Source organism: Nothobranchius furzeri, chromosome 11, assembly GCF_043380555.1.
Source record: "Nothobranchius furzeri strain GRZ-AD chromosome 11, NfurGRZ-RIMD1, whole genome shotgun sequence".
NCBI classification, from domain to species: Eukaryota; Metazoa; Chordata; class Actinopteri; order Cyprinodontiformes; family Nothobranchiidae; genus Nothobranchius; species Nothobranchius furzeri.
In genome coordinates, this window is record NC_091751.1 from 3,152,234 (window position 1) to 3,163,296 (window position 11,063).

Here is an 11,063-nt window from a genome sequence, read left to right on the forward strand (position 1 = left end):
ACAGGAGCTGAGGAAATCAGCTTCATCTCTCAAAAGTAACTGAACACTTGTGTGGAAATCAAATCCACTTGCACAAATTGCATGTTGTCTAATTAAACCACGACATGTTTCGTCAATTATTCTTTAGTCATTCAGTCCAACATTTTGCTAAAGATAAAAAATTCAAAGCAGAAAATGTATACAAAACTTACACTTTGTGCTTTTATGTGTCTCTGCCATCTCTTTTTACATTCCAAACATAGAAAAGACCCACCATTACATTTCTTGTCAGTGTTTTATGAATTAGGTGCCTTAAATTAGTAATTTCAAAAAGTCCCCATTTGTGATGTCACAAACACTAAAATTTGCGTAGAACCACCTCTCAATGCCCCAGACTGGAGGAGCTGCAGCTCTGCTCTGAGCCCCTCCCTGTGTTAGAGCTTATCTTATAGCAGCCTGAGTAGGGATGGGAGGGTGTGGCCAGCTCCAGCTTGTTTTCTTAAAGTGCCCCGAGAAAGCTCATTCTGGAACGTACTGAAAATGTCATGAATAAATTTGCTTTAATCACTTTATTTGAAGAGGATTTAGTGCAAAAAATTCAAAAGCATGTTTTGTGTAGACCTATAGCACTAATGTGTCTTTTGTAAAACAAAAAAAAATCTTAATATGTATCCTTTAACTAATTTGTCCCACATAATTTTTTCTTTTTGATTCACTTGGAAAAACAGCAAATCCAAAATTTGCACTTGATTATTTACTTAATTTGTTCCAAGCAAACTCTTTCTAAGCTACAGATAAAGCTGTTATGCTCATGTCAAAAAGTTGTTTATATCAATTATAAACCTTTTCTAATGAATGCAGAATTTAGCCTACATAATTTCTACTTTATCAAAATACAACACCAGGTAGTGTTGTGGTTTAAAAATTGTGCAAATGACTTCTTTTTTCTGGCCAGGGATCAGGATCAGAGGAATTCTGGTATCAGTTTGCATCATGACCTTTCCATCTCATCAAAATGACAAATGATAAAAGATCATTCAGATTTTTGCACATCTGTTGGCATTTTAATAATCAAAAAGACACGGCATGAAATGAACATCAAAGTGTACACGGTCGCTGATTTGCTCTCTATTAATTTCAAACTCATTTATATTCTGGATGAATGATGCAGATTTGTGTTTGATAAATCTGAGCAACATTTACAGCTTTAATTTGGAAACCCTTTAGATATGACAACATATATGACAACATATATCTCTCTTGTACTAAATGAGCTTACAAAAACACAAAGTAGGAAAAAAAACAACTTTTTAACACAGTTTCTAACCTGACTGCATCCACATTAAAAAAATCTGGTTTGGACACGTATTTTCAATCAAATTTGTTATAATTTAGTTTGAAAAATGTGTTTGAATCCACTGAAAAAATGTCAGACACCATGGGCAGCTCCAGGAAATTTTACCAGCAGTTGCTGTACAGTTGCTCGGTCAGTGTTTGGGGTTGCTGTCCCCTGTCGGCGCTTATTGAAGGGTGGGGGGGGGGGGGGGGGGGGGGGGCTACAACATGAAATTCCAGGGCAACAAAACGAAGTACAGAAAAAGGTGAACATTTTTATCCTGCCTTTCATTATCACTGTTACATGACAATGCACACAAACCACATTGGGACCCATTTTCCCGGTGTTCTATCAGAATTTGATCCCTGCTTCTGGATGAAAAACCGGACATTATCATGAATACAAGAACCAACCCCCTCACCCCACCCCTCCTGACAGAGAGTGAAAAGTTGACGTGTACGGCCTCCTGGTTTGATGCCAGCTCCGGCTTTCTCCTCGCAGTTTATGGAAGATTTCAACACGAAACGGGAGACTGTCTTAAATGCGAGACAGAGCTTGGTCATGCTACTCTCCAGGCCAGCGCATGTTGGCACGGTGCGCACGCGAGGTGTGGGGTGGTGGTGGTGGGGGTGCGTTCAAGATTTGGGGTTGCTGAGCAGTTGCTTAGCCCAATCTTGGGGTTGTTTAGCAACCCCTAGCTACCGCCTGGTGCCGCCCATGTCAGACACTGTTTATTCATGCATCTAATTTTTGAGATTCGGGTTTTAGAAGAGTAGAAAAAAACAGCTTTTATTATTGTAAGCTGTCCTTAAATCACAGCTATGAGGAAGATGATTAAACTCAGCATCTATTTTAAAAATCTACACCGTGGTGTCCTTAGAACCGAACTGGTTTTGCAACTTTTACTTTGAAAATATATCCTCCAGTTCCACAGGGCTTTATTAATGCACAGTATTATAAGGCTAAATGTATTCCCTCGAAGCCAGATCAAACTCATCTGACTGTGAAAATGTCTTAAGAAAATAAAGCCCTGGATACGTTTTAATATTGTGTTTCTAAATTTAGAAAAGATGGGTTGTTTTCCTGAATGCATCAACAGCAGCTGGCTATTTCCTTTGGGCCACCTTGAGCTGATTCCAAAGACCAATATGGAAACCCTTATTTTACCTGTTTTAATACACAAAACAAATTATCTCTCTAAAAAAACAAAAATCAAGTTTTCTTTAAAGATATTGGCCAGAGGCAAAATTCCTTTCAACGGCATGTGTAAAGAAGTATTAAAACCTCAGATGAAAAAGGTTTTGGGATTTTCATGGCTGGAATTTTAAGAAAATCTGATGTTTTTGACTGGCGCGGAAAAAACAGAAACTAACTTCCGGCCTATGCCCTGGACAGCTGGTGAGTTGCCAGATGTACGATAATTATCGTATTTGTACCATAATTTTGGGCTCTGTACGATGTACGATCAATAGTTTCAAAAATCCTCAAATGTACAATAATTTCACATTGCATCTAGTAACACCATCTTTTGCTGTGACTTTCCCAAGTCAATTACATAATTTTAAACTGTTCTGAAGTCAGATTTCACCTTAGTGCTTACAGGTTTATGCTATTGTGTCTATTACAAAAACTGACTCTGGGTCTGTACTATAAATAGCCCAATCACATCGATAGGGCCTACTCTCGTGAGAAACTGTAAGGTTATATAATGTGGCAGTGGCCCGCCAGTTTTTTCTGTTTGCCCGCGAGCGCCGCCGACCGAGTTAAGTTTAAGCTAGGAGGACAGAGCAAGGAGACAATGGCTTCTAATCTTAAAAGAAAAACAGAGAAGGGATGGATGAAGGGAAAGCAAAGCAACACCGGACACAAGTTTATCGTCCTGCGTGGGAGTTGGACCCTATTTTTAAAGGATGGCTTGCACCAGTTACAGGGAACGAAACCAAGGCCTTCTGTCGTTGCTGCAACATCCAGATGGTATCAGAAATCACCGTTCTCTAGAATCACGCAAAGGGAGCTAAACACAAAGAAAGGGTAAAATCAGGGGCGTAGCACCAAATTCTGGGCCCTAGGTACAAGTCTTCTAGGTGGGCCCCCATGCTCAATTACTTAATATCTCTCTTACACATTTTTTGTCATGCTATAAGACAAGATAATAAATATGATCTTAGTTTAACCTCTATATTGAGCAAATACAAATGCCAGCATAATAAAAGTGAAATGCCAAGACTTCACATATAATTATTTTTGTTTGCCAACAATGTGTTCAAACAAAAATCCTGGAATTTATTTTCCAGTAAATGCCCACTGACGGGTCTTCATGTTAGCAAAATCACTTATGAGAAGTCCAATCCTTTGGCTAACTGGCTTTTAATAGAAAGAAGAGCTAGGCTGTTCAGTCTATCCTGGGACATTGTTGATCTCAAATAATTTTTCACCAGTTTCAGTTTGCTAAAAGCCCGTTCACCCCCAGCAACAGTCACAGGTAGTGTGCAAAATATCCTCAGTCCAATACAAACTTCTCCAAAAATGCTCTGTAATTGCATCCTGTATGGCATTAAGCAGCTCAAGAGGAGACCGAATGTGTGGAAATGTGGCACCAGATATTGTTCTCAGGTGTAGCATCTCATTCTCAAATTCAGCTGTGAGATCCTTGTAATATTTTCTCATCAGTGCCTGGCATGATATCTTCATCTGCTCTTCAGTCATGTCTGTCATGGTTCATGAAGTTAAGCTTTGCTGATATATATTGATATATTAAATACATATATATTGATATATTAAATACATATGACATGAAATAAACCAGTTTCTCTCTGTGAATGTAATATAATCTAAATTTTATAATCCCAGCCAAATTATAAGATTGTCCGTTTTCAAGATCAAATATAAAGAAATTTAAAATAGGCTTAAAATATCTAACCAAGTCAATAACAATCCTCTAACACCAGTGTCATCATGCTATACGAAAAACAGTGGTAGCTTCTCATTCCTGGGATTACCACGAATCCATCGATACCAAGTTTGTCCTGGTCCATGACTGGGAAGGAGCTGAAATATCCACACAGAGTGAACCCGTTTTTACTGCGAGGTCCGCGAATTAATTGGCGGCGGCCGCCCGCGATAATAATTCTGATTTATATATATATATTAATTAGTGTTTTCACTGATAACACTAATTAATTTATATTTGATCTTGATGGTGAAACTAAAGGTGTTTAACACTGAACTCCTAACATGAATGCAGCTTCTGAGAGCTAGCTAATATCAGCTAAAACTGTGTTCTGCTGCTGCTCACCTTCCTTCTTGAAAAACCTAGTCAATACTTGCTTCTGTTCAATTAACTTTTCCTCCTTCTCCTTCTTTTCTTTTCTTTTCTGGAAGCCAGATTTCCCTTTCTTGGGAAAAGACATGACTGACTCTCCTGCCTCCAGCTCTGGCTGTCGGCATCTGCGATGCCTCATAGCGGTACATGCGGCCGTGCAGCCCCTGGCCGCAGGTGTGGACTAAACCATTTTGCACATTTTTAAGGGGTGATAGATGCCTCAGAGATTATTCAGTTATTATTTTTAAGGCGAAATTCTGTTTCTTAACCTCTTTATCCAGGTAAAGGGAAGTTTATTAAGACATTAAGTAAGTTGGAGGAAAAAACAACAACAATAAAACATTTTTATTCAAAGCTGTCTCAGGGCCCCTCCCTGCAGTGGGCCCTGGGTAAACGGTACCCTTCCCCCCCCCCCCCCAGTCCGACGCCCTAAGGGTAAAATGCATTGCGCCAAACCAGACATCTATTCTTAAATGTCTCCAGCAAACTAATGAAAAAGAGAAGTTTGAAAATGATGTGAAAAATGCTGAAATCAAGCTATCTGGCTTTTTAGCCGAGCACAACATTGCAATGAGAAGCACAGACCACTTAGTACAGGTGGTTAAAGGCATTTTCAGTGATTCAAAAATTGCTCAAGCTGTTAGTTTGGGGCGCACAAAAGCCACAAACATTGCAAAGAATGTCATTGGACAATGCTACTCTGAAGAGCTTTCTGAAATATTACAACGTAAAAAGTTCAGCATCCTTGTAGATGAGTCTACGGACATTGGTACAGTTAAAAGTCTTTGCATTGTGGTCCTTTTCTTTGACGACAGCTCCAAATCAGTGCAGACACGCTTTTGGAAATTAGCTCAGATTTTTTCAGATGATCAGCCGCAGGCAAGTTACAATGGCGCAACTGCTGAGCTTCTTTACTCTAAAATTTTGGAGTAATTTACATCTGCAAATGTCCCTCTAGAGAACATTGTGGGCTTTGCATCGGACGGGTGTAACACCATGATGGGACAACACAATTCTGTCTCCAGTCGCCTCAAGCATGATCTTCCTGGGATCACAGTGCAACGATGCATTTGTCATTCCTTGCATTTGTGCACAAGTGAGTCATGTAAGCAGCTACCACGACAATGTGAAGATTTAGCAAGGGATATATATTCCTATTTCAAAAACAGCGCAAAACGCCAGGCACAACTGAAGGAGTTCCAGGAATTTTGTAGTGTCGAGCCTCACAAAATCCTGAAGCCAGCACAGACCCGTTGGCTTTCTTTGTATCAGGTTGTAAAGCGCATCAACGCGCAGTGGAGTGCGCTTCGGCTCTTCTTTACCGATCAGTGGGTGGCGGAACGTTTAAATGCTGCAGAAAATGTCTACAGGGCTCTCCATGATGACTCACTTAGACTATACTCAGGGCTGTTGCTAGCTATTTTGGTGCCCTAAGCACAAAGGCTTCGTGGTGCCCCCCCCCCCCCCCCCCACACACACACACACACACACACACAAACACAGAAAAAACAACACAATAACACAGTATGTGCAAGCGCTTCACCTTAAATTTTCTTTAATTCTCTTGTATGCACAAACTGCTTATTATTTTCCAAAAAGTAGGATTGATATTTTGTGTGTGTGTGTGTGTGTGTGTGTGGGGGGGGGGGGGGTCATTTTGCCTTGGCCCCCAAAATGTCTTGAAACGGCCCTGGGTGTGTGACTGAGTTTTGAAGGTGATCTGAATTGTATCAGATGTATAAATATTACATGTGTGTAACTTATTGTTTTATACAGGTAAAAACGTGTAGTGGAGATAAATCTACGTACATTTTACTTTTCAACACTTTGTTTTGTTTTCTTGTTTTTATTTAACTATTTTCCTGTCCTGTCTTTCTCTCATCTTCCTGCATCTCCTCTAAACTCTCCAGAAAAACTGTTGCCTGGATTTTTACCTTTTCACCTCATCAGTTACTTCTGAGCAGATCAAAGGGATCTCCTGACCGCAAAGCGGAGTGCGCGATTTGATGCTGCGTCAGTGATGTGAAATCACCGCAGCACAGGTGATGAGCTCTGCAGTAGCAGAGCGCTTCAGGCACAAATAAGACAGAAAGTAGAGAACATGAGCGGACATGAACGATCGTGTGTTAATTAGTTTTTTGGTTGCGCCACTTTGAGAATGGACCGTGCGCTGGAAGCAGCAGCCTGGAGCGCTGCGCAACAACGATCAGCGCTGTGTCGCTCTCTGTGCTCTCTGCTCAAAAGAGTCCATAAATGATGTAGTATAGGTAGAAAACTTTTTTCCGGGTCCCCTGGATGTGTAGGATATACAGCTCCCCCATCCCTGCTCCTGGATGAAAAGCCGGATATTTTCATCAATATAAGAACCCCCAGTCCGGACGTCCGGACAGAGTGAAAAGTGAACACGGTCCATCCTTTTTGTATTGTTTTCTCTCTGTAAACATGCTGTTAACTTGCTTTGCACATCTTCTAATTGAAATCTGTCTTTATCATATATATATTATATTTCATAAGCTTGCGTTTGGTGCCCCTTCCCCGGCGTGGTGCCCTACGCGCTGTGCGTGGTGTGCGTGTGCGGAGCGCCGGCGCTGACTATACTTTAGCTTTTTGGAATGGGTTTTGCCAAAATTTACAAACCTGAACGAGTATTTCCAGAGTGAGAAGGTTGTCATCACATCTCTGCACAAGAAAATGAGCGAGACTTACAAAGATCTCCTCTTATCTTTTATGGCTAGAAACTACGTTCTCCACACAAAACTGAGCCAGATTGATCCAACAGACATCTCCAAATATCTGCCAGTTAACACACTGTACTTGGGCGTAGGGGTAAAGCAGCAGCTCCGAAACACACGCATTAACCCTGCAATTGTTACAGACTTTTTCGTGCGTTGCCAGAGATTTCTGCAAGTTGGTTGTTCAGAAATTAAAAAACGCTTCGACTTTGACGACCCTCTGCTGTGTGCTCTGGACTGTTTTTCTCCTGCTGTGGCAATGGACCCACAAGCATGCACCATTTACCCTTCTCTGTTTCCCATGCTGTGCACTGTGCCTCGCTTACTGGACATCGAGGACACTGACCGCATCCAGCTCATCGATGACCAGTGGAGACAGCTGGCTATCACAGACCTCAGTGACAGTTACAAAACTATGGACGCGGATGCATTCTGGTACAACTTATCCACCATGCAAGACATGAGCGGGAAAAAGTTGTTTGCAGATCTTGCTACTTTTGCCTTGGATGTACTGATTTTTCCCCATTCCAATGCTTCATGCGAACGAGTCTTCTCAAAAGTGAACATAATAAAGACCAAAGCCTGCAACAGGCTCATTACGGCAACCCTCAATGGACTAATACAAGCTTCTGAGTGTGTTAGCAACGGAGGAGGATGCCCAGAGTTCGCTCCCACAAAAACTATGTTGCACTCCATGACTTCATCAAACTTGTACTGAAGCAAGGCCTCCACATCTACTGCTGGCGATGCTGCGACAGACAGTGAATCAGATGAGGAGATCGAGATCAGCAACTAGGTGAGTAGGCTGCTTTGCCATTTATTGGGTCAGTTCTTCCACTGCTGTGATGTTTTGTTGCATGCTTTAAACCTATGTGGAAATTAAATAAATAGGACTGCGCAAATGTGCATGTTATGTCAATGCGTGGAGGTCGGAGTGGTGCCGACACACTGCACGTTTATTACTGGTTTTAAAGATGTTTATTTAAACAGGGCAATATAAAACACCTTCTTTGTTATATTATATTGGTATGAGAAGTCGTTTATAGAATGTTATTATCAAATTTATAATGTACGATAATTTGTACTGAAAAACGATAATTTAGGCCTCTCTGTACAATATTGTGGGATTTTGGATCTGGCAACACTGCTGGTGACGTTTCACAAGGAGATCTGCTAAAACCGCCACAGTAAACAACGCCTGACTCCAGTGTTTCTGCATTAGAGTTATAGCAGAGAACAATGCATCATTAGTCAAATGTAACTTCTGAAGCCTCTGCTGGTCGGTCAGATTTGTTTTTTTCTCTTGAACACGGTGACAAGAACAGATATTGAATTACTGTAAAAGTTCAACCGAACTCCGATCCCGCAAGCTGGATATCACTACCGGAGGTGCAGACATGTTTTAGACCGTTTGACTCAGAATACCCGCGACCCGATTTGAACATCGAGGTGAATTCTGTTCATCTTCAGAACCAAAATTGGTACAGTTTGTTTACTTTTATTAAAGAGGTGGTAATGCCCCCCTCAGAGTCCTTCTCCACCCACGTATCAATTTTTAAAACTGCAACATTAGTAGGCGTTGCCTGGAGGACCGAGAGGGCGGAGCCGCGGCAGTGACGAAGGCAATGGCTAACTAGACGATGCTAGCTCCCTTCACTCTGAGCAGTTATTGAAGTGGAGGACGTTTCTCCCCCTCCTTACCCAGACACTCGAGAAGAAAGGGACCAAGTCTATTTGGAGGAGACAAGCGGACCTGAGCCTTATTGTTTTGAGCTTGTGAGTTGCCTGAAACTAGTGGAACCGACCCAACAGAACCAGCTCTGAATGGTAAGTAGCCGTTAGTCATAGCAATTAGCTGCAGGGTTTGGCTCCACGGCCCTAGAGAGCTAGTATTCTGCATGTTTTAGAGGTTTATCTGCTTCAACACACCTGGTTTTAATCAGCAACAAATAGCTGAGCTGCTTAACAGCTAATCTAACCTGTTAAAGCAGGAAAACCACTGAAACGTGCTGGATAGCAGCTCTCCAGGAGCCCTGGGCTCAAGTTACAGTCTGCTGCATAAAGTTATGAAAATACCCCATGAGAAAATTATTCTGTAATGTGTTCAGCCCACTAAAACTGCCCTGATTTATTTATTTACTGATAACAGCTGCTCTCTCGGTTGCAGGTGATCCTCTGGTGTCTACAGCTGGTCTCTGGTGTCGTCAGGATCAGGAGCTTTCGGAAGAATTTGCCTTTCAATGACTCTTTCCCCCTTATTTGTTATATTAATTAAATAAATCTCAATTTATATATTTCCTGTTTTTGTTCATGTCCATAAATACTTAAACATGCTTGAAATTAAAACGAGCTTTTAACAGTGAGGTGCTAGTTTAATTCATCACAATAGAGCTAGTTAAACATGCAACAATGTGATAATCAATGTAATTTATAAATATCCATTAAAATATCAAAACTGGAGTCAAAATGAGACATTTGGCAGCACAAAAAACTTGTCAAACACAATTTTTATTATAATAATTGTAGGCAGACAGGAGACAGAGCTGATGGAGGTTCTCAGTCATCGAAGGATGGCTGAAGGCTTTCCAGGAACAGGAGATGTGGTGTTGTCTCTTCTCTCTCTATTCTGCCAGATGAGCTGATAGGTTACAGGTGTGTGAGGACGTCCTCATGCTGTCATAACCAGATGACAGGAGTTATCAGGTGATCAGCCAGGCTAATGATGAGATGCAGAAAGAAAACAAATCCAGGACAGTGTACAGTAATAACAATAATCTGTGGTGTTGCTCACCTTATGTGCTCTTATAGAGTATTAACCTGTGCCTGCCTCATGGTGTAGAGTCCATATTTTGCTGAGTGTCCTGCAATAATGCAGGTTATTAGTTAATTTACTTTTGATAGCAAAAACAAAATATTTAATGTAAAAGTTATTTACCAGGTGAATCAGCTCACACGTCACCACCAAGTGTCACAGGGCCAGAATCAGTAGCCTCCTTCATGATGTCATGATGTAATCACATACTTATTTAATTGTTAATATCTTAAAAATTCTGAAATGTTTTAATTTTTTTTTACCTTGAACAGTTCACTGAGCTTGCACTGTCACTGAGGTGGAAGCTGGAATCAACAGCAGACACCTCACATCTTGGTCTTTTCAGGGGTGTGGACGCTGCTCTGGGACTTTCTGGAAGATGAATTTCCATCATGGTCCCTGTGTCACAAGATACACTGAGGCTCTGAGCTCTATTCTGGCTGGCTATGTAAAAACAAAGAAGCAGCACATTTATAAATGTTTAAAACAGCATAAAATCACGTGTAACAATAATCTGTAAAACTAATTAAAACTAGAAGGTAATAATAAAATGTTTACATAGAAGATTATTAAAAATAATTCACCTTTGCTACAGGGAAGGCTTCACGTCAGCCTGGACAAGTGCATTATTGCAGCTAAATCAGTATGACAGCCAGTGTCTTGGGTAGATTTAGCCTGAAAAAAAAAAAATAGAAGCACATTGTTGTTGGAGTTTATAAAGTCAGAAAATATACAAAAGAAACTGTCCTATATAGGCGCTTTATAAAATTCCTAGTGTGTGATCGTTGTTATAACGCAAAAGTCAGTCACATATGATGTGGAGAGCCTGAAATGCGACCTCCTGAACAGAATTCCTCACGGAACCGGGTCACGCTGTAATGC

The 11,063-nt window shown here is 40.9% G+C and overlaps 1 long non-coding RNA gene across 1 annotated transcript; it reads right to left on the reverse strand.

Annotated features, from left to right (window-relative positions):
• Positions 1 to 9,865: 9,865 nt before the first annotated feature.
• On the reverse strand, positions 9,866 to 10,584 carry LOC139073211 (uncharacterized). Its single transcript, XR_011521922.1, has 2 exons — positions 10,161 to 10,584; positions 9,866 to 10,042 (listed from the first exon to the last, which is right to left on the reverse strand). It is a non-coding gene; the product is annotated as an uncharacterized lncRNA (long non-coding RNA).
• Positions 10,585 to 11,063: the final 479 nt, after the last annotated feature.